The sequence below is a fragment of the Panthera leo genome, chromosome E2, assembly GCF_018350215.1.
Source record: "Panthera leo isolate Ple1 chromosome E2, P.leo_Ple1_pat1.1, whole genome shotgun sequence".
Lineage (NCBI taxonomy): Eukaryota > Metazoa > Chordata > Mammalia > Carnivora > Felidae > Panthera > Panthera leo.
In genome coordinates, this window is record NC_056693.1 from 54,572,889 (window position 1) to 54,598,712 (window position 25,824).

The window sequence follows — 25,824 nt, forward strand, 5'->3', positions numbered from 1 at the left end:
AGGCCCAGGAGATACGGCTTCATTTCCCACCTCACATGCAAGTAGAAACCCAAAGCAGAAGCCAGGTCTTTGTATTATCATTTCACCGTTCAGCCTCTGAGACAATCGCTTAATTTTCTAGGCATGCAAGTATTTTCAGTCCTAAGATAATCATTTGTGGTATAACGTAAGCCCTCAAACATGTCCTTTAAAGTTATACAGACATCAGCTGAAAGGTCTTTGGTTTTCTTTGTCAGTTAGCGATAGGATAGGAAATTTAAGAATTGACTAAAGTTATAAGAACGGAAGTACTAAGTGTGTTTGACAGAAAAGCACTTTTTATTCTTAAAGAGCAGAAACTTCGTTTATATATCTTTTCTTACTACGTGTACAGTAAGGGAGAAGAGAGTGTGTCTTCGAAGGTAGAAGGAAGTATTTTGCTAGCTCTCTAATAACCCCTAGGTACTCTTCCTAGCCAGTTCAGAAATGATAGAGATGCATGGTATAAAGGTGGGTTGTGACTTGCTTACCCAGGTTGGAGAAGGACATGAAATCAGGTCAAGGCTTTGCTGCCTGCTGGTGGGAAAGTCTCAGTGGTGTTGAACTCTTATGTTTGCTATTGTTTGTTTGCAAGCCAACTGGTAAAACTTTTAAAACTTTTGCATGTTTCTCACGTGATTCTGTTTTTAATTATAAATACTTCTCACCTTTACAATGCATTTACATGACATCTGAGGAGCTCAGTTAAGATTCTGTGTTCTTTGGTCTAAATGCATGCGGTCGAGGAAGGTTTGCTCATGTTCAGTTCTGTCCCCGAAGTTCTGTCAGTGACTGGGTCTTTAGACTTCTTCCCTTCCTCATCACATCAGATATCTGATAAGTTAAGCAGCCTGGCTGGCTCACTTGGTGGAACGGGTGACTCTTGGTCTTGGGGTCGTGAGTTCAAGCCCCACGTTGGTTGGGTGTAGCAATTACACAGGTGTAGCCCATACATGCTGCATAAGATCACACAGGGAAAGATCGCCCGTTCTTATGACCCGTATAAATATGTGGCCACTTTGGATGATTCAGATCCCAAGTAGACACAGGCTCATCTTTCTGGTCAGCGAATTATATTTATTAGACCTTACTTTTTAGCATTTAAGTAAAATTCATAGGTTTTAAAACTTTATTTTTATTGTTCCTGCTTATCAATTACAAATAAGGCATACTTTAGAACCTTGGGTAAAACTTTTTCCAGTTAAACCCGTGAACTTGGTATGAATATGACTATACGTAGCTCGCTTTATCGTGTTTCCTGTTTAATTGGATGAGAATTACATGCACCTATTCCCTTGTTCTTTGTGTTTATAGGAAAAACTCTGTTCTCCGCTACCTCATTATGTGGTGTTGTGCTTGACCCCCTGCCAATTTAGGAGAATTCAACACATTCTGTCCTTTAACAAAAGCCTGGAAGCCAGCAGCAGGCGGCCTTGAGGAATACAATTCTCTAAGGCTTATTTTCCATTTTACTATTTTTTTTTTTTTAAATAGGCACTTTTAATCAGGAGGAACAGTCATTCTCCTAGAGCTGCTGCAAAGTGATTACTTGAAACTCAACTTGAACTTTAAAGAGTCTAGAAAAGGCTATGTTTTCATGATGTAGAAAAGTAGTATATTTAAACACCACTGCTGTGTAAAACAGAGGGCTTACTCTCCATCCTTGTTAGGATCAGACCCGAGAAGGTGTCTACCTGTAATCTGACCCAGCGGTGGGAATTCAGATGCTTGGGGCTACTGTTTTTCTTTGTCTTAAGGTGCTACTGTGGTTGGTTTAAGGAGCTATTAAGTGTATTTCCATGAATTTGTTTCCCGAGAATCTTTTAATTTTGATGACAGTAGAGGCTCATTAGTAGATTCCTCTTCTCTTTTCATTCTGACAGTCTAGAGTTTTAAAATGAAATCTGAAAGTGTTTCCAAAGGACAAGGTTGAGGTTGACCAAACAACTTAGAACTGCAGGATGCTTAAAATCACGAGCGATTGGATTTTTTTCTGAGCATCAGTGGAACGCGCCTTCTCCACACGGCGCACGTCGGGCTCTGTCCTCGCCAGCGCCTGTCGCCTTCCCTGGTCGGTAAGTTAGGGGAGCGAGCCGCCCCGAGGCCCATCGATTCCTCCAGTCAGACCTTCCTCCTCCCGGAGCGGTTTCTTACAGGAATTACCCAGCATCCCTGGTGCCCAAAAGACTTCTGCCCGTTCCTAAAAACCTAGCGTCCCGGGAATAACGTAGAGACCAGATAAAAGCTAGCGACAGAACTGCCGTTACCCTCCGACATGATCTAGTTTTTAAGCTTGTGCTTTTGAGGGTGAAAGGCAGAGTTTCTCCCCAGATGACAGGACGTCAGCACCAGCGGGTCTGGCAGCAGGCGTGAGACATTTTCCTAAGTGGTTTCCAAGAGAACCGACACTTACCGCTTCAGGGCCCCAGCCTTTTCCTTTCGATTATCTCGAGGAAAACCTGTGTAAACACTTTATGGACTTGCGCAAGCAAGCCTCGTGGCTGTGAGCGTGCACGGGCCCCGGAGCCAGGCACAGGTGGGTTTGAGGGCTTGCACCGAAGGCTGTTTTGTGACCTCTGGGAGCCCTTTAACCCTGAAGCCCAGTTCCTTACCCGTAGACGTAGGACGACAGGGGTGTTTACGTCTTCGGGCTGCTCTGAGGACCAGAGCCGTGAGGGCGATGAGAGCCTGGCGCCACCGTGTGACCGTGGCCGCCGTGGCCACCCAGCCCGGCCTCCGGTCGTCGGTGCCCTCGCTGCGCGTCCTGACCTCGGCACTTCCGCGTTCGGACGTCTGCCACCGTGGGACCTACAAGTAAATGGATGTACGTGTTGATAGAATGATTTACTTCCTGGACCCAGGCCGCTGCTCTCCTTCCACTGCTCTAATATCTGGACCCAGGATGGTTCTGTAGAGCTGCAGCATCCCCTAATGCGTGCTTAGACCACTTAGAGTTGTTTTAAATAACCCTCCGTTCCGAATTTGCGTCATGAAGCCCTCTAAGAATACTTTAAATTCTTTACCGAAGTTGATTTTTCTTTTTCCCTTAAAATCCACAAGTAGTAGAGTACCCTGGTCAGATCAACTGGATATTTTCTAGATCTCTGTTTGAGATCAGTATACCTATTCTCTCTTAACGTGGATGCCCTGTGAAACTAAAGCAAAAAAACAAATAGAATTTGTTACAGGTACGTGCGTGTGTTCGTGTGCGTGTCTATGTGTGTGTGTGTGTGTGTGTGGGTAGAGCTTCCGCCCCTTCGGATAAAGAAGGGTTATTTAACAAAGTGATGCAGAAAGTGAGCTACTTAATTCCTTTCATCACATCGCTTCCTTTCCGGTTCGCACTCTGGGACTGGCGGGTTTAGCAGCATGTAAGACATTGTATAAAGTCATTCTTGGTACCTTTGTGAATAAAACAGGAAGTAGAAACAGGGCTACAAGGGCCGAGAAAGGGATCGAACAGCCATGCCAGACAGTGCCACTGAGAACAGCTTCTGCGGTACCGTGACAGTGTCCATTTTTACTCTTTTTCTTAGTGATTTGTATAAAAGTATAAAAGGCAGAGAAAAGTGCTGGGAGGGATGAAGTGTTGGGTGTTAGGGTCTTTAGTGATGCTACAGTCTAATACATGGCTAAATAGAAAGTCTTGTATCTAGGGTCAGAGGAGATAGTTCCTAAATGAAAAAGAAAGAAAAAAAACGTGACGGGATGGGGGGTGGAGGGGAATCACTGACAATGTGAACACAAGCCAACTGTTTAAAAAAAAGAAGAGTGGCACCTAGGTGGCTCAGTCAGTTAAACATCTGGCTTCAGCTCAGGTCATGATCTCACGGTTCATGAGCTCCAGCCCTGCACATCGGGCTCTGTGCTGGCAGTGAAGAGCCCGCTTCGGATCCTCTGTCTCCCTCTCTCTCTCTGCCCCACCCCAGCTTGCACTCTCTCTCTCTCTCTCAAAAAATAAACATTAAAAAAAAAAAAAAGAATAGGGGCACCTGACTGGCTTAGTTGGTAGAGCATTCGACTCTTGATCTCAGGGTCGTGAGTTCAAGCCCCGTGTTGGGCACAGAGCTTACTTTAAAAAATAAGTAAATTTTTTATGGGGCGCCTAGGTGGCTCAGTCAGTTAGGCGTCCCACTTCGGCTCAGGTCATGGTCTCACAGTTCGTGGGTTCGAGCCCCGTGTCGGGCTCTCTGCTGTTAGCACTGAGCCTGCTTCGGGTCTTCTGTCTCCCCCCCCATTCTCTGCCCATCTCCCATTTGTGCTGTCTCTCTCTCAAAAACAAACAGTAAAAATAATAATAATAATAATAATAAATTTTGTAAAAAACTAAAAAGAAAAAAAGAAAGTGTTTGTTGGGGGAGTGGGCTGGTAGCTAGAAAAGGACGTCTTCTGCTCCTTCATCCACGGGCTGCCCCACATGGGCCCCTGGACCACTGCATTTAGCTGCCAGTTCTAGGCGCCACCATCAGAGAGACCTGAGCAAGCCTGGGGCCCCCCAAGGGACAGCAGTGTGGGTGGTAGGCGCTCTGGGAGCTGGAATCAGGACCTCCGGAGGCCTGAGGCTCTGGCCTGTGGGGATGTCTTTAGAGCGAGCCGGTGTGCATGGCTCAGGCCAGCAGTGGACACAGAGACAGAGTGGCCTCGTGGAAAAATGGGTGGCCTCTGCGGTACTGAGCCCTCGTCTCTGAAAGTGCCCCCTAGGATGAGTCCTTGCGGCTGTGACTGACAGCACGCCAGCATCGGTGAGAGGGTTCTTACCTGTGGCAGGATATTGGGCACCATCTCCAAAGCTCCTTGCAGACGAACAGCTTAGTAAACAGTTGAGTGAGTGATGTGGGGAAGGGGGAGCTTGTACTTCTGCATTGATTTTGAGGACAAAAGTCTTTGTTATTTTCAACCTGTGCTCCCTCTCCTCCTCTCCCCCCTGCCCACTGCCCATTTTCTGCCTTCTGGCTGCAGCCCCTGGCCAGCAGCCACAGCCTTCTTCAGAGAGCTTTCAGAAGTAGGCCTAGTTCTAGAGATTTCCCTAAAACCACTCTGTCATCCAGAACAGCGATTCTTGCTTTTTATATACTTTTTGCTCTAAATCTGTTGTGTACCTGTGCAGATTTAAGAAAGCTGATGAGTAAAATTGCATTCTTTCAAGCAGGGCCCAGGTGACCCCGCGGCCCGGGATGCTCTCCAGGGGGCTCGTGTGCTGGGCCACCTCTTGGGGCTCCTTCTAGCTTGAGCAGTCAGCAGCCTTGGGGTGGATTCTCGTCATCCTTTGAGAAGAATTTCCAAAGCATCCGATTCTGTGGTTTGCTCTCTCTCTTCTGTGAAGGCACATGGCAGTCTTAGTCTGGAGGAGACGGAGGCGGCCCCTCACTCTGCGTGTCTCTTCTGCGCCCCCACCCCCGGCCTTGCAAAGATCTGTCCCAAAACAGAGAAAGACAGGCGCCAGTGGGGGCTCGCACCCACGTCCTCGTGAGGGAGCCGTCTGTGTGCTCTTGTCACTTGGGTATATTTTCTCCCCATTTCTTGAGTGGTCTTCGCTTACTGAGAAGCGCTGTTTGAACCAGTGTTGGTCCTCCTGCCCACGACCCGCCGCGGCCGCCCAAGGACCCCGCTGGTGGGGCCTCCGGGGAAACAGGCCCCTTCGTGCCTGTCGCATCTCCCTGCGCCAGTGTAGAGACTGGGTCAAGGTGGAAGAGGTTATCTCATCCTGTTTACACCCTCTGGTTGCCCCTCCCATCCCGCCCTCTGCTCCTCATCCTACGCCTGTCCCAGCCGGAGGTTTTAACTGCTTAAATTATGTATCTCAAAAAGGCGAGAAAAAGAAAAAACAAACACACAACTCTTCTTGTTCCCCAGACCATTCGCCTAAAAGTGTTTACTGAAAAGGCATTCTAGGAGCTCCTGACCCAGCCTTTGTGACTAGCACTTTCCACAGCCAGCTGGCCCTGGCTGCAAGAGAGCCAGACCCGTCCCCCAGGCCCCGGGGAGCTTCCCAGAGTCCACGCCACCCCCCCTCCTCCCGGGTGAGAGCTTGGGCCGGAGCCTCCCCTCCGAGGCCCGGCCCGCGACACAGCGGAGGCTCCTTAAGCAGCTGTAGGCTAGAACAGTCTCCCTGGGCCCCAGCTCGGCCCGCCCGCCACGCCTGCCCGGAGGCCCTCGGGGCTCCTCCCTGAGCCGGGAGAAGGGGCTCGAGGTGCCACACGTACTCTACCTCAGCACCAGGCCGCGAGGCGCCGTGCGGGCCCCAGATGGCCCGGCAGGGCGTGCTCAGGCCCCGGGTGGCTCGGACGCTTGCAGAAGCGAGCCTTGTGTCTCGGCCACACGCAGAGCCCGGGGGCCGGGCCCCGGGCTCTGCACCGTCATTGTATCCACCAGAGCAGAGCGAGACCGTGGTCTCCTTGTCTCTTGGTGGGCTCGGAACTTAAAACCACCACTCCAAGTTGTGAGCAGAATCGGAAATTAGAACCACTCGTTCACAATCAGAGAGAGACCATCTTTTCCTATTTTCTTCAAAAGGGATTTCTGCTTCTGAAGAAACTCCAGAAAATAAATGTGCTATTATTAATCTAGCATGTGCTCATTGAACTTGACTCTTAACGCTTTGTAAAAAAACTAGGTAGGATCTGGTACGGGGGGGGCGGGGGGGGGGCAAAAGGGTGTCATCAGCTTCAAAACAAACCAATGTATGTGGGTTCACAGCATCTTTTTTTCCTACATGGGACCTTAGAATTCAAGTTGTCCTTGAAAACAGCCACATTCCAGGGGGCAGGTAATTTTGTGGTGGGAGGTGTGCCAAGCGGCCTTTAGTTGAGAAAAGCACAGATATTAGCAACACTTGCTTAGTTAAATCATCAGTGGCTTTTTCTACTGATGGGATTCTTTTCATTTTGACCCGCTGGTAGCACAGCATTTGTTTGGTGCCTCACTCTTGTACCCCTTCGAGTGGCCAGGGACGCAGTGATACTTTGTTTCGAATCGTACCATTTGTGAACTGTGACAGCCGTACAAAAGGAGGAGCCGTGGCCGCGGCAGCCTGCCGTGCGGTGACGCCTCCGCCGAACCGGGGTGGTCAGCGGATTGAACAAAAGCACGTCCCCGCCCCAGCTGCCCCCTCCCGCCCTCATTAGGAACTGTCCCACGGAAGCACCGGAGGCAGGCTGGGGCAGAGTCCGTTTTATCGCTGTTAATGTTCCCGGCGACAGGGATGCACGTGTCTGTCTGGGAAGGAGGTCCATCCGTAGCTCGTTATAAACGCGTAGACTCGTTCGGTCTCTACCGTTTGATGCAGCTCTCCTGCTGTGAGCAAAGTGTCAAGGGAATTCCTTAAAACGGGGCTGTAAATCCCACTGGACTCTCCGAGGCTCAGGGCTGATGTTCACTGTGGGCCCTGGCCCGGCTGGTTGCCCGTGTGGTTCCAGGCGTAACTACCTGACGGTCGCCCTTGTCGAGAAGTGGGTTTTAGCACACTTTTGATTTGCCGTTTTGCCGCTTTTCATACCGTAAGGAGAATTTCATAAATAGCCAACTCAAAAAAAACGCCGTGTCAGGACTCATCTGGTTAAAACACAAGCATTTGTTGAACGAACACGTTTCTATTTTCTGACACGACACAGACAGATCGTTTGAGTGTAAATCCCGCAGGTTTTGCTATCTGGGAAGATTCCGGCTTGAGCAGTCTGCTTAGACGTGTGTTCAGCCGGGGTGGTGTTGTGTGCAGCCAGGGATCCCGATCTCGAAACAAACACCTGCTGCTGAGAGGCAAGACATTTGCCGTGAAATACGCAGAAGCTACTCGAAGGACCTGGTACGGACCGTTGAAACGACCTGAAGGACGGGGAAGCTGCAGCCGAGAGGGTCGTACCGCTCACACCGTGGGACAGTTCGCGGGAGCGTCGCAGTCTCAAACACCCTGTGGTCCACGTGCGCTCGTGTGTTCTGTGGGTTTGTTCTGTGGAGTAACTTTCTGTTCCTGTGCTGGCGTGAAATGTAGCGAAGTTGAAGTAATTTTGAATCCGTAACTTTTCTCACAGAGTCGCTTTATGGTTTACAAGTAACACTGATGCCAAGGGGGTGTGTCCGCCTGGTCCCATCCGGCAGCATGCACTTTGTCGGCCCGCTTCCGTGTGTTGCGGGGTAACCGGGGGTCGATCCCTCTCCGCGCGCACGGGGTTTGTGCTCTGGGAACACGTTGCCGTCGTGCTGTTCTCTTGTACCGAGGATCACGGAAAGTGTTTTATCTTTTTTATGTAGTTTGTATCGACTGGGTTTTATAACTGTAAGAAAACAGAAAACAGAGTGTTGTATTTTGATCTGAAATTTGTCTATGGTAAAGTAATTTTGTTTTATGTATTGGAAGTTCATTTAAAACTTGAAATATTTTCTAGAAGGGTACCGAACAAAATGAGTCGTTCAAGCTGTTTAGCCTAATAAAACAATTTGATGGGGAAGGCATTCTGATTGGCTCTAATTTTTACAGCGGCTCCTGCCTAAGTTTGCACTATCGATGTCGCTCGATTTGATTTCCGAACAGAAGGTTGCCTTTGTGCCACACCTGAAGCGGTTTGGGTCTCAGCTGCCTGGATCCTGGCTCTTGATGTAAGATCGATGCCTTGACAGGCACTCTCCACTGGCGTTGCCTCGGTGGCTTCCGGCCCTATCAGAGGAAGTCGCTACTCTGTCCTGCCCAGAAAACGGTTGCAAGTTTCCCTTCCCTGGAAGACAGACAGACATTAGACTGTCAGGTAATAGAGGACCTTGATAGCGAGGGTGCCGTTCGTTGTATGTTGGAGAATTCCATCTGTGGCACGTGGAATCCTCTGTAGTTTCCTCTCGCGGCCGTGCCCAGAGACAGCAAACCCACAAAGACCACTGCTACTGAAAAAACGCCAAAGGCACCTCTCCCCAAAGGTCAGGGGCAAAGAGCTTAGAGAATCTACCACACGTGTCAAAGTCACGTGGAGTCTGCCAGAATCACTCGTGACGTCACAGGAAGAGAAGAAATGGAATGGATACATATGGATACATATGTATATGCGAATATATGATGAATATGTATTATGTATGTGAATGTAATATAAAATGAATATATGAATATATAATGAATTCACATATGTGATACATATATGTAACATATATAATATACATATATATAATGTATATTAAGGAACCCAGTCCTGGGGGAATATACCCCAGGTTGCCTGTTATCGGTGGGGGAGGGGTGCTTTGCTGCTGTGATGCAGGTGATGTGGGGGACGTGAGGTTGACCCTGTCACCCTCCTAATACCTGTGGCTGCTACAGCAGAGAATACATACCTTGTTCACCAGCTCTGTGACAGGGGCTGCTGAGTACGTCACATGTTAACTCGCTTCATCCTCCCAACAGCCCATTTTTACAGCAGAAAAACTTGAGACCCAGAGAAGTTGTCACTTAACCAAATTCACGGGCCCCAGTGTGGGCGGGGACGGGGCAGAGCTGGGCTCCAGGGCCAGGCAGTCCAGCATCCTGTCTTTCTGGTAAGGGAACAGGCCTTTTTGCAAGCCACTCATTTGCTCCCTTGATGGCCAAGGTGGCAGATCAAACGATGTTGTGGCCAAAGGGGTTAGTCCCCGAGACTCCCAGATGGGAGCCACTTAGGAGGGCCCATGCTGCTGCTGCCACAACTTTTAGCTGGAACAAAAGCCGGTGAGAGCCAAGGTCTTTTCTTTAAAAAACAAAAAAAAACAAAAAAAACCCAACAAGACCAGGTTTGCGTGAATTGGTGTGCGTTTTGTTTTGTTTTATTTTGTTTTTTAAGAAACCTGTACTGCTTTGTTCCTGTGTTTTGGTACCAGAAAAAAAGAAACCTGTAGTTTTGTGGAGAACCCGATGGAGGTCATTGCTGTTAATTGCCTGAGGTTCAGAGTAGCTTCTGAAATTTGGGCGTCCTCCGGGTCGTCTGCTCCGGATTTTTTCTAAGGGCTGGGTCAGCTGCTTTTCACTGGTCCCAGCGTGTTTATACCCAAGGATCTTTCTCTGCATGCCATTCATTCCCTACTAATAACGGTGCCCCGGGGTGGGGGCGGGGCGCTGCAGGGGCCACAGGCCCAGGGTTCGAGTTCTGGGGTGACCTTGGGAACCCATTTCCTCGGCTGGATCCGTGAGGTGGGGCCGGATGGTGTCCCAGCTCTGCTTTCAAAGAGGAGGACAAACACATCACACACACTGAGGATAGCTGTCAAAAAATGAGAGAAAATGCCTGTTGCTGAGGGCGTAGAGAGATTGGAGCCCTCCCGTGCTGCTGGTGGGGATGGGAAATGGCGAAGCCTCTGTGGAAAGCCGATTGGCGGTTCCTCGACAAGTTAAGCACAGAGTTCGCGAGCCAGTCCTTCCACTCCTCGGTGTGTGTATGTATATGCCCAGGAGAACTGAAAACGGACTGAGACAGCACCTGCATGCCTGTGCTCACATTAGCCACAAGGTGGAGACAGCAGACGTGTGGATACCCAAGCCGTGGTCTCTCCACACGCTGGAATATTATCCAGCCGTGAAAAGGACTGGAGCGTTGGTGCACGTTCCAATGTGGATGAACCTTGAGACCGTCATGCTGCGCGAAAAGCCAGACACGAAAGGCCACATCACAATGACATGATTGCATTCACGTGAAATGTCCAGAAAAGGCAAATCCCTAGACACAGAAAGTAGATTCGAGGTTGCCAGGGCCCGGGGGCAGGGAGGAGTGGGGAGCGAGCGCTAACGGGCACGGGGTGACGAGAATGTTCTGGAACTGGGTAGAAATGACGCTTGCACACCATTGTGACTGTACGAAATACCACCGAATTGTGCACTTTTCAGTGGTCTGCGTTATGTAAAGTTCACCTCAATAAAAAGTAGTGAGGGATGGGGGCGCCTCGGGTGGCTCAGGCGGTTAAGCATACGACTCTTGATTTCGGCTTGGGGCATGATCTCACGGTCACAGGATCAAGTCCCGCATCAGGCTCTGCACTGACGGCATGGAGCCTGCTTGGGATTCTCTCTCTTTCTCTCTCTCTCTCTCTCTCTCTCTCTCTCTCTCAATCAATCAATAAACAAACTTTAAAAAAACAACGAGGGATGGAATAGAGCAGTTAAGAAAACAGATCAACCCCAATACTGCTGGGAAGATTGAGGAAGTAGGGAGTCGGGTTTCGCATGCACAGTGGTGGGTGTTGCCCAGGGCCCTGACCTAGCCAGACCCTTGATAGAGAGGGCCACCGTGGGGCCCTGGGGAGGCCACTTGGAGCTGGCACACCCGCGGGCCTGCAGTGCCTGGAGTGATCCGTGCCGTCAGGAAAGTGAAAGGAGCCTTTCGAACTGCATTTCTGAATTAGATTCAAGAGGAACCAGCCTACCAGTTAAGCACCGGACTGCCGGGTTCAAATCCAGCCTCTGCCACCAACTCAGGCTTTGGCTAGAGCCTTCCACACACACCGCCCCCCATGCTGTGCCTCAGGTCTCCAGGGGACAGTGACAGGACCTGCGGCCACAGGGTCACGGGGAGAACTGAGCTAGTCTGCGGCTGTGGCTGAGAACACTCGGTAAGACCCCGTGCTGACTGCTGGGCTTCTGTCTCTTAGCTCAGTGGGCGCGACCACTTACAGACAGGCTTGAAAAGAAGCCATGGTCTGTACCTTGTCACGCTGCCCAGCCCGGCCCGCCTCTTCCCCAGGGGCAGCAACAGCCCCCGCTCGGTCCCAGAACATGGCAGGGTGGCGGCAAGACCTCGCACCCATTCGCCACTGCCCGGGAACCTCAGCTGGATCGAACCACAGCTAGCCTGTAACGCGATGCCCGCTCCCTGAGGCTGGAGAACCCCCGGCCTGGGAGTCCCACCGCAGGGTAGGTGTGTTTTTATCCGGCAGGATATACTTATCAGCTAGGGCCAGGAGAGGGGAAACCCACTGACAATTCCAGCCTGGCCAGATTCTCCAGATTCTCCGTGAACCCAGTGCAGCCCTGAGGCAGGGAGGGAGGACGAAGAAGAGACATCACCTGCCTGGGGAGTCGGCTCCCCTTGCCGGTCTCCCCTGCGCCCTCGAAACTGCCCAGAGACTTGGTGGCCAACAGCCACCTAACACCTACCATCCCAGTGACGGGTCCTGTGCGGCTGGTTCCCCTCACAACATTCTCTCTTGACAGATGGGAAGGTCACAAGCCGTTTGAGTTCCTTGGTCCAAGTCATGTGGCTGATCCGAGGCAGAGCTGGGGGTTTGGACCCAGGTCTGTCTGATACCGCGGCCTGTGTTTTTTCGACAAGTGTCCTTGTGCTCTGATCCCATCTCTTTTTGTCATCAGACACAATACCGTGGGACTGGCACTCACGAAGTGTCCCCTCCAGTGCCCCCCCCACCCCAGCACCTGGCCCCAAGACGTGGCCAGAAGAGGCGGCTGTGCTCAGGGCACCCCCCCCCCCAACTTCAGCAGGCTCGCTCTGCACAAAAGCCTCAGGGTACCTTAACTCCCATGGCAGATGGGAAGATGCCGGCCGTACCCCAAGTACATTCACTTCCTGATCCCCAGACCAGTGAGCTAACATGGCCAAGAGAGACTCCGCAGATGTGATAGATGAGTTAAAAGTTCTGAGATGGGGAGATTATTCTGGATTATCCAGGCGGGCCTCATGCCATCACAAGGGCCCTTGTAACAGGGAGGCCAAAGGGGCAGACAGAAGACGGTGCAAGCGAAGCAGCAGGGGTTGGAGTGACCCCGGGCTCCAGGCCAAGGAGTACGAGCAGCCTCCCCGAAGCTGGAAAAGGCCAGGAGGCGGATTCTCCCCCACCCCCCACCCCCCAGCAGCCTCCCACAGACAGACAGCCGTGCGACCCCTTGGTTTCAGCCCAGTGAGCTCCTTGTTGGACTTTCCACCTCCAGAACTGCAAGATAATAAATGTGTGTTGTTTCAAACCGCTTGGCTTGTGTCCTTTGTTACGGCAGCCATGGGAACTCCCATTATCCCAACTTCTAGGAGTTCAGATTTGACTAGTCCGGAGCGGCCCAGGAATGGGCCCCGGGGGACCCTAACGTGCAGCCAGAGCCGCGAACCATCCATCTTTAGACATCTTGGAGATGATGCACCTGCTTCCACTGCTGGCCAGATGCGGCCAAGACTTTCACTGGCCAGAGCTCGCTGGTCCTACTCCCTACACCTGAGCCACTCACACTTTCTACTCTACCGAGGCTCTACTACAAGTCCCTGGGCCCACCTGAGTTCCCGGAGGCCTCTCCTTACCCAGGCTTCCTTCAGACAGCATCGAGGACCAGGAATCTCGACAGACAGCCCCTCCTGTCTTCATCGCTGATCTCTGCCCATGCCGCTCAACTTCTGTAAAAAACCCATCCCCCCCAAATCCTAGCTCCCTCCCTTTGCAGTCTGCTTTCTCTGTCTTTGGAAATCCCACCATGTTCCCCAGCCCCTCAGCTTAAAAACCCTTTGCTGTTGTCCCCCACCTTGAGAAGGAAACCTGACCTTCATGCTCTAGGCTCTGAAGCACTGCAAGGTGTCCCTTACCCACTGCTCCAGCCTCATTTTATGCCACTTGACATGCCCTCCGGCCGGCCACGGGAGCCCTCTGTGACCACAGGGCATTGGCACGTGCTGTGCACCTTCACCTACCAGTCTTGCTGGCCCCTCATCCTTCAGGGTGTGTTATCAATGGCACCGCTTTATGGAGAGCTTCTCTGTTCCTCTCCCCCCACTCTGTATCAGGAGGACCCAAGATGCCGAAAAGGCCTAAGAGATTCCAAAGCGAAGCAAGAGGTGTAGAGAGTCCACTGCTGACTCTTTACAAATACAAATAACACACAAACAGCCAAAAGCGGGCTCTTCTCGGTTCACCTTTCAGGTTGGGGTGATGTTGCGGTGTCCTCTTCAGCTCTCCTGTCAGGGCAACAATAGCTGACGAGTCCTGAGTGGGAACAGACGCCCAGCCCCAGGGTAAGCAATCGGTAGGGAGAGCCAGCTAGTGGAGGCGGCCACCGGTCACTGTGCTGCCTTGTGGAAATGGGGTCCAGTGTTGCCATGCATTCTGACTTTTCCAAAGAAGCTGGGAAACCTGGAGGAAAGGCTCTGGTTTTTGCATTTATTATTATTTTTTTAATGTTTATTTTATCTTTGAGAGAGAGAGAATGTGAGCAGGGGAGGGGCAGAGAGAGGGAGAGAGAGAAAGAGTGACAGAATCCAAAGCAGGCTCCAGGCTCCGAGCTGTCAGCACAGAGCCCAACGTGAGGCTCGAACCCCACGAGATCATGACCTGAGCCGAAGTCAGACGCTTAACTGACTGAGCCACCCAGGCACCCCAAGCTTCTGCATTTAAAGTTAATTCCATTTTTCAAAGAAGTATAACACTGTTCCGATCAAACAGATATGTCTATGGGCCTGGTTTTGGCTTCTTCCCTATTTCGTCCCCCGGTTTATGTTTTTCCTAGCCTGGGATAAATTAAAAAACATGGCCATGTGATTTTGCGGCTGCTGCCACCAAAAAACGGGAGTTCATTTTGCTGCATCCTGAATCTGGGCCGGTCAGTGACTCACTCAGCAGAGCCCGGCAGAAGTGACCATGAGCTAGTTCCAGAGCCGGGCCCAGAAACGTTCCAGCCATCATGTGGGGAAGCCCTCAGGCTAGACTGTCAGATTAACGGGGGGCAGGAGGAGATGCCGTGAGCCCCTCTGAAGCCCTCCAGCCCCCCGGTCAAGCCACCCGATGCCTGCTGAGCCTACAGGTGACCTCTGACAAGATTCGCAAAAGGAAGCTCCCCGCTGAGCCCAGCCCAAGTTGCAGAACTGTGAGGAAATGAATGGTGGTTCTTTGGGGCCGTGTGTTTTGGGAATGCTTGTTATGCAGCAGCAGATAACTGACACATAGCCCTTATCACAGCCTTTGGCCACCTTTGCTTCTGTTTTGTCTCTCTGCCCTGTGCATCCCACTCCCCACACACTCCCTGGATGTGGGCTCTGTTAACCCCCAGACCTTGTCTTTCTTGTTCCCTGTTGGGTTCCCAGTGCCTCCTATAACACCCAGTGGGTGCTCAATACATACTCACTGGAAAAATGAATAAGTAAACGTTTAGGTCAGCAAACATTTGTAATGCCCGCCCTGCGTCACACGACACCAAGCTGGAGATGAGAGGTGACCCGGTAGCTGCAGAGGGACCTCGTAGCTTCCTAGACTCGTGGCTCATTTTCCGTTATATCCTCTTCTTTTAGTTTATATTCATTTTTTTTGAAGTTTTATGTATTTGGGGTGCTGGGAGATTCAGTCGGTTGAGTGTCCGACTCTTGATTTCAGCTCAGGTCATGATCTCGGCTCAGGTCATGATCTCATGGTTTGTGGGTTAGAGCCCCACACCGGGCTTACTGCTGTCAGTGCAGAGCCTGCTTCACAGTCTCTGTCCCCTTCTCTTTCTGCGCCATTCCCACTCACGTGCTCTCTCTCACTCTCAAAAATGAATAAATATTTTAAAAAATAAAGTTTTATTTATTTATTTTGAGAGAGGGAGAGAGACAGAGCACAAACTAGGGGGAGGGGCAGAGAGAGAGAGGGAGAGAGTCTCATGCGGGCTCTGTGCTGTCCCTATGTGGGACTGAGACCCACGAACCGTGAGATTCTGACCTGAGCCCAAATCAGAAGTCGGACACTCAACCCAATGGAGCCACCCAGGTGCCCATCTATTAATTTAAGTAGGGCTTGCACTCAAGACACCGAGATCAAGAGTCGCATGGTCTACTGAATGAACCTGCCGGGCAGCCCTGATTTTCTTATTTTAAACAGGTAATTCGGGGAGGTCCCTTAGACCCCTGGCTGCCGTTTCAGCCGCATCCCATCGGGCGAGCAAACCAAGTACAGGAGGTAAGGCTGCACGCCTGGGCGGTTGGACACGCATCCTGCAGGGCTCGCCCCTCCGTCGCGTTGTCTTTAATTGGGGACAGAGGCTAACATCCACCTGAAAGGCTGCCAGGAGGCTCACCCGAGACGCCCGTGGTGCCCGCATACCCCGTCCCCCGCCTGGCCCGCGCAGGGGCATGGGAAATCCAGGTCCCTTCGTGTCTTTGGAGGAGATGCTCGCATCCTAGCAAGGGACGGGTCTGGTTGTGGTGCCGGCTACGTTTCCTCTCTGCCAGCCCCCAGCCCCTCCCCTCAGGGGCCGCAGGCCTTGAGCCTTGCCAGCTACACCCGCCCCCCTCGGTGACTCGGCCACAGGCCGCCTCCAGAAGGACACTTCCGGTCACCTCCTGGACCACCCCCGTCACAGCCGCCAGCCTGACTACCGAGTTGCGGCCACCCCTTAACGCGTCCTCTCTTCCGTTGCTGATCCTCACAAAAACCTGTGGGGTATTTTCAGACGAGAAAACAAAGACCTAGAGAGTTGAAGTCATCTGTAAAACGGAAGGAGCCAGCGTGTGTCACGGGACAGGGATTTGAGTGACTTGGAAGGGGTGGACCCAGACCAGAGCCACAGGCCGGAGCTCAGAGGCGTCTGCCCACCCCACCCCCTCGCTGAACCTGAATTTCTCCTCCTGGCACATCCCAGGGAAACCAGGGGCCAGCAGCATGTGACTTAGAAGGAAACAGGGTGGGTCCCTTCTCGGGGATTCTCAGGAACTTGGCTCAGCCCCGGGCGGATCTCCCACAGCCCCCGGCGGAGGCAGGCCTGGGATGACTTCATGTTTGCATTAGACACTTTCAGGATGGGACAAAGCTCGTCTTTATTTCAGACCGATGACCTCGGTCTGAGTGGGTGACCTCCCTCCTACCTGATGGGAGGTGAGATCCAAACTCACCGGGATCCTGATGCCGGATGAAGAGTGACATAGACCCAAAGGGCATCCGAGCAGCCCTCCAGCGTTTCCTGACACCTGCTGGGTGCCACCCACTGTCCCTGGTGCCCTGGACGCCACCCCTGCCGTGGAAACTCTGGCCCGGTGCATCTCGCTTCTGCTTAAGCATTGGAATCACCTGGGGAGCTGTGACACCCACACTTGGGCTCCACCTGAGACCAATTGAGTCAGAACCTCTGGCGTGGGACCCACACGTTGACATTTTTCTAAAGCTCCCGGGTTGATTTGCAACCAGGGCTGAGAGCTACCACCCGGATGGATAAAAACCCACATTTGTTGAGCATTTATCTTGTACCTTGCTCTCAGAATTTTATATGTGTAAATATTATTTCATTTACTCTTCGCATGACCCCTCGGAGGTGAGTACTGTTACCCTTATCCCTATTTTACAGATGAGGAAACTGAGGCACAGAGTGGTGAAGTCATTTATCCAGCGCCAGAGAGTGGCAGGCCCAGGATTAAGTCCCAGAGAAGCCGATCACTGAGCCTGCACACTTAAACATCACACACTGCTGCCAGATGGGAAAGGACAGGCCTCTGTAAACCCAGACAAGAGAAAGATCTAGAAGTCAAAGTGGCCCACAGGCCAGATACGAATGTCCCTTTAATGGGAAAAGCAAGGGTGTTTTGGAGCGCGGAAATCCTTCACCTGTCACTCCCCAGCTGCTCGACCCCTGAGCGAGGAAATTAGCCTTTGCATGCCTCAGTCTCCCCGTGGGAGAATGAGTGCTTATTGCCGCATACAGAGCTGGTGAGATGGCAAACGGAAAACACCTGACACCGAGCCTGGCCAGTACCGTGGAGGCCGCTCAGTAAGGAGTCATTCTGCCTCTGCCTTTCTCCCCCCACCTCCACATGTCTCTCCTGCCGTTCCCCAGAGAGAAAACCCGAAGGGGGTCTTTTTGACCTACTGGGTCTCCATAAAGTGCTGCCAGCCTGGGGCTCACCCCACAGAGCTGACGTGGGTTGGCTTTGAAAAGATGCTGTGAGCAGAAGCTCTTCATCCCCACCCAGGAAAGGACCTTGCCGATCACAGAGACGGATTCGCCCAAAGCCCTCCTCACTTCCAGGCAGTCCTGTCACTCTCGGGAGTGAGGGGTTCCAGGATGCCTGGGGATCCTTGACCTTCCACTCAGTAGTGCTAAGGGCCCTGCAGGAACTCGGGGTACACACGTACCAGGCCCGATGTCATTTGCACTGAGCCCTCCTCAGCCGCCTCTCAGACAAGGAGCTACCAGACAGAGCCACTCCGGGGGATAGCAGAAGGTAAGCAGCTTTCGAAAGCGCACGAGCCCACTGCCTCCGGGATGAATGAGGGGTCCTCAACGTAATAGGCAGGGCCTGTGTTCTGGCTCAGCTGAGGGGGCCGGCACGGGAAAGGAGAGCGCGCTGACCTCGGGGTCCAGCCCAGGGTCTGACCAGAGTCCGCACCTGCCGAGCTGTGTGGCTTTGGGCATGGCGCTTAGACTGTGGGAACCTCAGGTTTCTCATCTGAAAAATGGGCTGGATAATAGAAATGAGGATTAAGCTAAGTAATGAACGTGGGGCACATCATGGCTACTCCATCAGTGATAGCTGTAGCCCTATTTATCACTCAAATGCATATCCAAAAATAGAAGGAGTAATTCTAGTCATTAAAATAACTTTTAGGGGCACCTGGGTGGCTCAGCCAGTTAAGCATCCGACTTGAGCTCCGATCATGATCTTAGGATTTGTGAGTTTGAGCCCCGCGTCAGGCTCTGCGCTGACAGTGCAGGGCCTGCCCAGGATTCTCCCTCTCTCTCTGTTTTCCCCTGCTTGCGATTTCTCTCTCTCTCAAAATAAATAAATAAAAACTCAATAAATAAAAAATAAAATAACTTTTATACAATGATTATCATGGGCTTCTGTGAATCCAGTAGCCAGTAAATAATATGATATCTGATAATAGCCAATAGCCAATAAATAACATCCAATGTCTAACAAATAATACTGAATAAAATATCCATAATAAGTAGGAGTAGTGGTTGTATCCCTTCAAAGAATATCCAATAAGTATGTTGGAGCAATAGTTATACCCATTAAAATAATTTTAATACCATTATTACCGTGGGCTACTATGAATCCGATATCCAGTAGATAATACCCAACATCCAATAAAATACGTAGCGGTAGCAGTCATATCCATTGAAATAATTGTAATCCTGTAATCACCGCGGACTATTGTGAATCCTAAGAGATGCCATAAAAGATGGCTTGTGGGAGGGACAGAGTCGGGGGTGCCCACAGGGCAGACACAGGGGGACACAGGATCTGAACCGGAAACCATAGGCTTATCTGCCGCATCCTTTCTCATCGCTGGGGGACCGGCCACCTTCTCCCTGTGACTGTCTGCCCCTCCCCACCCGCGGAGAAAGGAGACCCTCTTCCCAGCCTGCCCCCTCCCTGCCATAGACCCTAAAAATCAATTCCCGAGGCATGTCCAGTCTCAGCCCGTTAACGGTGGAAGCGGCCGGCAGAGGGCGCCCCAAACCCACAGGGCCAGGGGCTCCTACCAGCAGGGCGAGGGAGTCCTCTGGGTCCCTAACCCGGCTGGTGTCCAGGGGAGGAGCAAGGTCTCTGGTTTCGCTCTCTCACCTCTCAGCCAGGTTTCCCCAAGGGGACCGCGGGACTCTGGACAAGACTGGGTGATTCTTGCCGGTGATGGTGGAGGCACGAAGGGTGGGGTGGTCCCCATCGAGGCTACCCCTGACTCTGGGGGGTTTGAGCACCTGGTTTGCGGCTGGAGCATCTGGCTTAGAGGCTCCAGGCCCAACAGAAGAACCACAGTCCTTTGTCCCTGTGTGTGGTCAGGCAGACCCCGGATGGTCCATGCGTTCTCCCTTAGCACACGCCCAATCTGGGACCTGTCAACAATGCCCCTGAAAGAGCTCTAGAATCTCTCTGAGAGGCAGGTGCCTTGTGGCCACAGTGGTCACCTTGGTGCCCACGGCAAGGGCTTAAGTCGTCCGTTTCCTTTGTCTGTAAAAACGGTGACCATCATCCCGATGGACCTGCCAGAGAGGTTTGCTGCAGGACCGTGTGGCTGATGCCTGCAAGGACCGTGGGCTACAGAAGGCTTGCGCTTGACCACTCTCCTCGACGCCCACTTGCTAATCCAGGCCACTCTCCTCTGCCCCCACCCAGACAGGACACGACAGGCCACCTCTGTCCCCCACCCCCACCCTCCAGACAACTCAGGCCACCTTCGTCCACCCCCACAGCCCCTGCTGTCATTTCTTGCCCCTAGACAATCTGGGCCACCATCTTCTTCCCCTGCTCGACCCCCCCGGCTCCTGAATGACCTCCCCGCCTCTAGGCTCAGCCCCCACCCCCATCCACTGTGTACCCTGTAGCCAAAATGACTGCTCTCTTATTTATTTGTTTATTTTTTTTAATTGTTTAATGTCTACTTATTTTTGAGAAAGAGACAGAGGGTGAGCAGGGGAGGAGCAGAGAGAGAGGGAGACACAGGATCCGAAGCAGGCTCCAGGCTCCGAGCTGTTGGCACAGAGCCTGATGCGGAGCTCGAACCCACAAGCTACGAGATGGTGACCTGAGCCAAAGTTGGACGCTTAACTGACTGAGCCACCCAGGTGCCCCAGTGTTTATTTATTTTTGAGAGAGAGAGAGAGAGAGAGAGAGAATCTTAAGCAGCACGGAGCCTGACCTGGGGCTCGATCCCACCACCCTGAAATCATGACTTGAACCAAAATCAAGTGTCGGGCACCTAACCGACTGAGCCGCCCAGCGGCCCCCAGAATGACTTTTCTCAAATGCAAATTTGATCACATCACTTCTTGCTCAACACCCACCAAGGGCCTCCCATGAAATTGGGGATGAAGGTGCAGCTCCTTGATGTGACCCCCTTGGTCATCTGGCCAATGTCCGGCTCATCCCTCTAAGTGACAGGGCATGACCATGGGGGTCCCAGGCAGGTTGGAAATAGGACACTCCTCTTGATAGTTGTTAAATAGGTGCACTTTGGTCCCAGAGGACCCTCCGTTGTTTGTTAACAGAAAGGACCTCTCTCTCCGGGTGAATACAAGAGTGTGGACTCAATCCCGGTAGCCTGACAACTGACCCGGAAGGGTCTTTCATTCGGCATTTCCCGCCCGTGTTGGTGGATGATGCAGTCGTCCTCACTCCTGACACACTGCGTCTTGGGTAGATTCTGTGTCAAAGTCTTTTCCACCGTAGAGGGCCTCTGTCTTCCCGACCCGAACGGGGGCAGCCGCGTACACGCAGCCGGTCTCAGAGCCGCGTCCTCACCCGAGATGCGTACATGAGAACACAGGTGGGTCAACACCAGCCAGAGGTGCCCTTGCCACGCCCACCTGAGGGCACCGTTTCAGAGGGGCCCGTGTGACCTTCCGATTCCCCTGGCCTGAGTCACTGCCACATGACTGATTCGTTCCCGAGGCACGCGGGCTTCTTGGTGGTTGCCCCGAGGGCTGGCCGCCGCGTCCATTCGGCCCTGGCTCGCCCTCGCGAAACCACCTCCCCGTCTCCTGACTCCGGGACTCGCAAACATTCAGACCTGCCGCCTCGCTTATACAACTGATACTTGGTCATGTGACTTTCCGTCCCGAAGTTGAATTTATAGGTGTGTAATTCACCTGTATGTGTGGTTTCCAAAACGACACGATGCCCTGCTTATAATCTCAAGGGGAAGGATTAAAAGGAAACTAACTGACCATCAAGTCGTATGTGAGAATGCTGGACCCCCTCAAAGATACAAAGAAGGAATCGGAAGCTTGGCCCCGTTCCAGGATCCCCAGGAAGGCCGCGACCACAAAAGCAGACGGTCACAGGTGTACGTGTGGGTGAGGCCGTGGGTGACGTGGTTTTTGGAAATGGCGACCAGCTCTTGGTCAACGTCCAAAAGAAACAAAGAACAACCTTCCCTCCGCTGACACGGTGGTTGCAGTCCCGGAAAAGTCGGCGACTATAAAACTGGGCAGGGAAGAGAAATTTGCATTTATATGTAAAACGAAGTTGGATTCTAGACGCAGATAACATCTGGCAGGGACTCACCTACACGAGTGCCGCCCCGTGAGGCGTCGGACCGTCCTGCGGGACTCGGACCCGTTCTTCGTCAGGGAGGCCTGGCCAGCACGGGGCAGCACAGGTAGCCTTCCTGCCCACTGCTGCCACCGAATGCCTGTGGCCCCCACACACGTGTCGTCGGGACGAATTTCCAGCCTTCGGAGGGGCAATCGTGCCCCCAGGAAAACAACAGCGGGGGAGGGGGGCAGACCGTCCACCAGCTCCCTCGCCGTTTCACCGAGGGGTTACTCTTTCTGCAGGTTTCACGTAGTTGTCATTCCTCCGGGAAGCCCACCCTGACTGCCAGGCTGGGTGACCGCCCTTCTCGGTGCCCCCGGGAGGCCAGGAGCCTTTGGCCTTCACCTCTGCCCCCCAGGTCAGCCTGAGTGCCTGGCAGACGAGAGGCGCTCCATAAATTCTCGTCCAAGACGGGATCCTGGTAGTGGTTCCTGCCTCTGTGCTGCGCTCACTCGATCCTCCTAACAGCCCAGGAAGTATTCTTATTCCTGTTTCGGACTAGGGAACGAGGCTCAGAGAGGTCAGGTGACGGGCCCCAGGTCACACAGCGAACCAGGACACGAGTCTGGAGTGTCAGGTCCCCTAGAGAGGCATCTTCCCGTGGGTCTCCCCTGCCGCCCTGCTCAGCACACCCAGCGGCTTCTCCACCCCAGACACATTCGCCGGGACGCCACCGGCCCCAGGGGTGACCCTGCCCTGCTGGGGTGTCCGGCACCCGCCCAGCCCACACCCACAGGCTCCCTGCACCTGAACACAGCAGCGTTCCCGCCTCCCAGCCTCCCCCTCCGTCCCCGCCACCCCAGCTCACCCGTCCTGCTGGAGGGCAGCGCCTGGAAGGTGGGGCCCAGGCCTTGCTCACCCCTGGGGCCTAGCCCCAAGGGGGGGGCCGGCACAGGGCCGCACCTGTAGCCCAGGGGTGACCAGTCACGTGGGGGTCCCCACAGCTGGCCGGGCTCCGGGTCAGCCGAATAACTACGAACGCACGCCAGGCAGTGGAGGGGGCAGAGGGGCAGGCAGGGGCGTCTGGAATCTTCCCCGAAATTGCAGTTGTGGAGAAGGATGCTGACATCCGGCTGGCCCGGGAGGCAGGCAAGGCTCAGCGTCTAAGTGTCAGTGCCCCCTGCCCCCCGAACAGGGTCGGCTCCACAGGCTTCGACGAGCTTCCAGCCGCAAATGGATGAGGGGTTGCCCTGTACTGGTTGTGGTGGGTGAGGGGCAGGGAGGACCGTTTGTGGAGCCGCGGGGCCACCCAGCAAACGGCCCGGCCGTCTTCCTTGCGGGGTCTATTCCATAGCTACAGCGACACGTGGCTGCTGATTTCTCCTCTCTGTTCCTCCGTTTCGTCACCTGTACCTGAGAGTTTGGGAGCAGGTGATCTTCAAGGTCTCTTGTGCCTTTTATGTTGTAGGATTCGTCCAACAACAATTTTGGAGCACCTACTAAGTACCTGGAGAGTGCGATGCATCCCAGAACAAAATTAAAGGGCCATCCTACCTAAGAGCAAACCCTCCCCACTCCCTGGCCTCCCTGCAGCCCACTTGATTTTTCCTTAGCTTTTAACAGCACCTGAAATACCTTTGATTTCACGCGGGTGTCTCCTTTGCCACGTGTCTCTGTCCGCGGCAACGGGAGCAGGGTCAGCACATAGTAGGCACTCGATAGATACACACTGAGGGGCGCCTGGGTGGCTCAGTCGGTAAGCGTCTGATTTCGGCTCAGGCCGTGGTCTCACGGTTTGTGAGTTCGAGCCCCATGTCGGGCTCTCTGCTGTCCGCGCAGAGCCTGCTTCGGGTCTGCTGTCCTCCCCCACCACCCCCGCCCCCGACTCTCCGCCTGCATTAGACGCTCTGCGTGGCATCTCGAGTACGAACTCACAAGGACACACAGTGAAGACCATCTTTTTAGAGTGAGCTGTGATCCTCACGATATTCCTGTTACCTCTTTTGCGCCTCCTCAAACCCGCAAGAGGTTGTGTAGGAGGCCAGGTTAGCGCTGCCTTCCAGAGAAGGCAATCTGTTCCCAGACCGCAAGCAACCGGTCTCCGGGATTGTGGGCACGTTCCTCAGCTGCTACCAGCCGAACCCTCCCGGCACAGTGAGCAGCTTCCTGGATGTTGTGGATCTTTTATTTTCGTACTCTGTGCCTTTGCACCTGCCGTTCCCTGCGCCTGGGAAAACCCTTCCCCAGCCCCTCCCTCCCTGCCAGGCACATCCCTGCTCTTCTTTTGGGCTCTGTGGAATGAGCGCCTTAACTCTGACCTCCCTGCAGCATCCTGGACGCCGGCCCGTCCCGGCACAGCATCCGTGTAAATGACCAAGTAGACGCCTGCTCTCTGCCCACAAGGCTGGGAGCTCCTGGAGGGCGGGGCTGTGCCCAGGGTCTCACCGGCTCAGCCCTCGGACGTTCTGCCTTCCAGGTGGATGCGAGACCAAGAGCAGAGCAAGGTCGAGGCGGGTGCCAGGTGCCCATGGCGGGCACGGACAACACAGCCCCCCGGCAGGCAGGCAGGCGGGCGGGCTGGCCAGCCACCAGCACTTGGTGGACAACCTGCTGGGCGAAGGCGTGCACATGGCTGCCAGAATCCCGTCTGCTGCTGGAAGGTTCCTGGGAATCCCGTTGTACCGACTCTTTGTACTGAACACAATTTTTTTTTTTTTTTTTGGTCACTCCACCCGAAACCTCTTCAAAAGGAAGTGTCTAGCTCTCTGTAGGGGATCTCCTGACCCATCGTTCCTTTTTAATGTTTAATTTTTTCATTAAATTTTTTTAATTTTTAAACTTCTTAATTTTTAAAAGTTAGGGTATAGTTAACATACCGTAAAATGAACACATCTTAAGCGTACCGCTCCGTGATTTTTTATACATGTCTCCTCTGAGAAACTACCACTGAGATCAACATGTAAAACTCGACCCCCGGGCCGCCCATCTCCCCTCCCAGTCAGTAACCCCCAAGGTAACCCCCATTCTGACCCACCCGGCAGGCCGTCCACCAGGCGGGCCAGCACGTTTTCCAGGGTTACCCTAAAAAGTGACGACGCGGTGAGGGGCTTAATACAACAGAAACTGCCCTCTTACAGTCTGGAGGCAAGAGTCTGAAATCAAGCCGTGGGCAGGGCCAGGCTCCCTCCGAAGGCTATGGGTTGGGGGGGGAGGGGTCCTCCTCATCTCTTCCAGCTTCTGGTGGTGCTCTAGGTGCTCCTGGGCTTGTGACCACATGCCTCCCACCTCTGCCCTGATCCTCACATGGCTGTCATCTTCTCCGCCAGTCTTCTCTGTGTGTCTTTTATAAGGACATTTGTTATTGGACTTGGGGCCCACCCAGGTAATCCAGGTTGACCTCATCTGGAGATTCTTAAGAGACTCTTTTTCCAATAAGGTCACAGTCACGGGTTCTGGGGGTTAGGACGTGAACATATCCTTTTGGATTTACCACGAAAAGTTTTTTTTTAATGTTTATTTTTGAGAGAGAGAGAGAGAGAGACCGAGAGACAGAGCGGGAGCAGGGGAGGGGCAGAGAGAGAGGGAGACACAGAATCGGAAGCGAGCTCCAGGCTCTGAGCTGTCGGCACAGAGCTGGACGCGGGGCTTGAACCCCCGAACCGTGAGATCATGACCTGAGCCTAAGCCAGACGCTTAACTGGCTGAACCACCCAGGCGCCCTTGGATTCACCGTTTAATTCATGGCAGTCACCAAATGCAGAGTGGAGGTGACTGCCTTCCCGTCCTTGTCTTCCACAGAGTTCCAACGTGTCCTTCCAGAGCCAGTCCCTGCCTGTGTAAGAGGTGTGGTGTGTGTGTGTGTGTGTGTGTATATGTGTGAGATTTTTCCACAAACTGCATTCTCTACACACTTCTGTACTTGGCCTTTCTTAAT

The 25,824-nt window shown here is 53.1% G+C and overlaps 1 protein-coding gene across 1 annotated transcript in view; it reads left to right on the forward strand.

The window, feature by feature from the left end:
• The window catches only part of GAN (gigaxonin), a 96,666-nt gene that overhangs the window by 56,606 nt on the left and 14,236 nt on the right, over positions 1-25,824 (forward strand). The window lies entirely within an intron of this gene.